The sequence below is a fragment of the Vulpes vulpes genome, chromosome X, assembly GCF_048418805.1.
Source record: "Vulpes vulpes isolate BD-2025 chromosome X, VulVul3, whole genome shotgun sequence".
NCBI classification, from domain to species: Eukaryota; Metazoa; Chordata; class Mammalia; order Carnivora; family Canidae; genus Vulpes; species Vulpes vulpes.
This window is the reverse complement of record NC_132796.1, coordinates 44,058,205-44,062,535: the sequence shown is the minus strand read 5'-3', so window position 1 is coordinate 44,062,535 and position 4,331 is coordinate 44,058,205. Positions and strand designations below refer to the sequence as shown.

Sequence of the window (4,331 nt, the reverse complement as noted above, 5' to 3'; positions counted from 1 at the left end):
AGATGAAATGAGTTCTGAAGATGGATTGTGGTGATGGTTACGCAACAATGTGAATATATTTAATGCCACCGAATTCTACACTTAAAAATGGTTATGAAAAAAAAATGGTTATGATGGAGGGGCACCTGCGTGGCTCAGTCAGTTAAGCATCTGACTCTTGATTTCAACTCAGGTCATGATCTCAGGGTGGCAAGATCAAGCCGCACATCAGCCTCCATATTCAGCCTAAGAGTTTACTTGGGATTCTTTCTCTCCCTCTCTCTCTGCCTCTTCTCCTTTCTCTCACTCTCTCAATAATTAAAACCTTTTTAGAAAAATGGTTACCATGGGGAGCACCTGGGTAGATCAATTAAGTGCCTGACTCTTGATTTCAGCTAATGTCATGATCTCAGGGTGGTGAGATCGAGCTCCACAACAGGCTCCATGCTTATGCAGAGTCTACTTGGGATTCTCTCTCTCCCTCTCCTTCTGCCCCTCTCACTCCTCTCTAAATAAATAAATAAATAAATAAATAAATAAATAAATAAATAAATAAATTTAAAACAATTTTTTTAAAAAAATGGTTACCATGGGGGGCGCCTGGGGGGCTCAGTAGGTTAAGCATCTGCCTTCAGCTCAGGTCATGATTCCAAGGTCTTGCGATCAAGCCATACATCGAGATTCCTGGTCAGAGGAGAGCTTGCTTCTCCAAGTCCTCCCCACTCATGTTTTATCTCTATCTCCCTCTCTCAAATAAATAAATAAAATCTTTTTTTTAAAAGAATGGTTACCATCAAGTAACACCCAGGAGCAGCTAAGCTGAAAGCCTGAAAAGCTGAAGAAGACGCCTGTCCGCCACACAGCTGAGTGTGCTTAATGGCCCATGTGCTACAATGTATGCCTGAAGTACTAGAAATGCAAATTTGGAGAGACTTTGCCATCTAAATGCTTGGCTGGATTAAGTGCCTAATTAGGAGGTTTTTTCAACAGGTTGGAGTAAGCATGCAATTGTTATTTGGTCTGGGAAGCTATATGGTTCATCTCAAAATATTGTAAGGAAAATTGGTACTAATATGTCTCTGATCCAGTGTCCAAGATAGCGGTTTCAGCTTACCAGCCCTACAGCAGAATGGAGCCCCAGCCACCCAGAATAGGATGTGGTGATGTCTTTGGCTAATGTTGGATGGGTAGCCAAAGAAGGAGTGTATTCAACAAGACAAAGGACAGAGGTCAGGTCAAGGCAACCCCTTCGGGATGACCTTTTTTTCTTTGAGAAGCCCCCAAGCAGGCAATTTTCCTCACTAAACCTGTCTCCAGAAGAGCCTCAACTACAACACTGGCAAATGAGGAACCACTGCAGACGATCTGAGCGCTTGAAAATGAGCCTACAGCTCTCAGCTCAGAATGCCAAAATTGTGACCCTGCACAAACGGCAGAAGCTCATTTCAGGTGATTTAGATTCTACCATATCTGTTACCATATCACTCTCTGTCCCACTGCCTTCCCCTCTGCCACTTCCCCTGCCCCTTCTTCCATAGGGCTCCACCAAAATGTATCAGTTAAGCATCTGTCTTTGGCTCAGGTCAGGATCCCAGAGTCCTGGTATCAAGCCCCATCTTTGGCTCCCTGCTCAGCAGGGAGTCTGCTTCTCCCTCTCCCTCTGCCTACCACTTCCTTGCTTGTGCTCTCTCTCTCTGTGTCAAATAAATAAAATTTAAAAAAAAAGAACAGTCCAAAGAAACCTGATATGCCAAGTATGCTAGAGATCCTTAAATATATGAACAGTGTAAAAACTTAGGTCAATAGAAAAGGTCAAAACAAGATATAAAGCCCAAACTAGTGGATGTTAACTGACACTGCTGCCCTCACAGCAGAGACTCTGAGAAAGAAACTTGCTTATCAGCATCAAAGGGATAGCCAAGGTGAACTTGAAAAAGGAATTCCAAAATCTGATTCAGAGGCCACCTTAGAAACAGTTTTGTTTGGGCCACACATGCTGAAGTCTATAGAGAAAACGAAGGTTTTATTTATTTTTTAAATGTATTTATTTATTCATGAGAGACACAGGCAGAGGGAGAAGCAGGCTCCATGCAGGGAGCCCAACATGGGACTCGATCCCGAGTCTCCAGGATCACGCCCTGGGCCGAAGGCGGCACTAAACCGCTGAGGCACCTGGGCTGCTCAAAAATGAAGGTTTTAACTGAAAATGTTTCAACTTCTAATAGACAATGAGCTGAGAAAAACTATCCTTGTTCAGTTGTTTGCTAGTAGAAATCAACACTATGTAGTAAATATCTGATTGTAGTATTCATTGGTCTCCTTTTAAATTTAGAGGATTAAGCAACAACAAAAGCACTCTTAAGTTTGTGTTTGCTTTTATGAGTTCTTTTTTTTTAAAGATTTTTATTTATTTATTCATGAGAGACACACAGAGAGAAAGAGGTAGAGACACAGGCAGAGGGAGAAACAGGCTCCATGCATGGAGCCCGATGTGGGACTCGATTCCAGGACTCCAGGATCATGCCTTGGGCCGAAGGCAGGTGCTAAACCTGATGAGCCACCCAGGAATCCCGAGATGATCAGTTCTAAAGTTCTTCAAAACATGTATATTCTGACATAACATGTTTTTAATGGGTAGCCAGGATATTTAGCTTTCAAGTCTTGAAAACAATTAGATGGATTTCAGAAGAAAGGATATTTCAAGATGTGAGTTTTCAATTCTTAACACTAATTTATCTGTGCAAATGTTTTACATGCATATATTCAGATATAAAACAGTCTATGTAAAATTTAGTAATGATGGCAGTTGAGGGTACATCATTACTATTCAATGATGGAACAGCTGGTATAACCCCAATTGTTGGAGTAAAATATTTGAGACTGGAGTTTTCTTACCTTGAACAAGAAGGACTTTTACCTTACATTCTCTCTCACATTTTCTTGGAGATGAGGTTTAAATAGGAACTATATATAATGTTTACTGCTGAAAAATTCCATGATGCTTTCTTTTAAAAGGAAGTCAAGGATGTGAAAGCTGCTTCCACCTCAGTGTCATCCAGTACTGATAAAGAAAATGTAGTTGTAGTTTTCAAATGGTAAGATATCAAATTATTTAATTAAATCTTTAAATAGTGGAAACCAGAATGTACCATCTTCTTTTGCTTTATTAATAAGTGTCATCATAAGGATGACTTGATAATATTTCTGGAAATGTCAGCATAACGGAGTTTTAAAATTTTTTAATATTGGTCAAATGTAGTAGCCTTATAATGAAACATTGAATAGGCAAGAGAATTTCCTATAAGTTGTTTATCATTGGTCAGAATACTGTTTTGTTGAATTTCATTATGCAAGCAAGCCTTAGGTGCTGTTAGAAAGTGGACAACAGTCTTTTCCATCAAGGGCTTTGAAAGAATAGCTGTAAGTGATGTGTTCTCCGGATCCTCAGGGTCACAGGAAAACCAGGGGTACCTGAGTGCAACAGAGTTCCCAGGTATCAGAGTGGGGAAACCAGCTGCAATCAGCCCGCCCTGGAGTGGGCTCTCAGCTCAGGGTTGCCATAAACCTCGAACCCTGGCATAGTCAGCAGGACTATTCTCTGAGCAGGGGCCCAACAAATAGCAAAACCTGCAAGAACCCCTTCCTCCCCCAGGAGGAGCAGTGCAGAGCACTCTGTACGAGTGTGAAGGGTTTGGAGACTCTAAACGGGGTCACATGCCTGAGATAGAAATGCTCAGTCACAGGCTGGGTGAGCACTGATAAAAGTGCAGATGGAGACTAGGAGACAGGAGTGACTGACTGCTTTATCCTGAAGGCATACAGAGGAATGGGGCTGTAGCTTTCAGCTCCAGGGCTGAGACTGGGAGACCACCATTTTCACTCTCATCCTCTAAAGCTGTGCAGAAAACCTTCAGTGAATAAAACCCACATAGAGCAATTAGGAGCAGATTAGTTAGCCTGGCCCCCTGGCCTGGGCAGTGCAATTCCCCCCAGGGCAAAGACACTTGAGAATCAACACAATAGGCCCCTCCCCCAGAAGATCAGCAAGAACATCCAGCCAAGAACAAGTTTACTGATCATTGAAACTGCAAAACTCCTGTGCTAGGGGAATATAGCATATAGAATTCATGGCTTCTTTTCCCCATAATTCTTTAGTCTTTCAATTTTATTTTTTTATCCTTCCTTTTTCAACAAATTTCCTATTTTCTCAATATTTTTAAATCTTTTTTAATTTTCATTTTTACAGTTACATTCTATCCATTCATTGTATATAATTATATATATATATGTTTTTCTTTCTTTACAGTTTTGTGATGTAGTTTCTTCTAACAGACCAAAATACACCCAGAATC

General features: G+C 41.0%; 1 pseudogene; it reads left to right on the top strand.

Annotated features, from left to right (window-relative positions):
• Positions 1–924: 924 nt before the first annotated feature.
• On the top strand, positions 925–3,542 carry LOC112912151 (mitochondrial fission regulator 1 pseudogene; annotated as a pseudogene).
• The last annotated feature ends 789 nt before the right edge of the window (positions 3,543–4,331 follow it).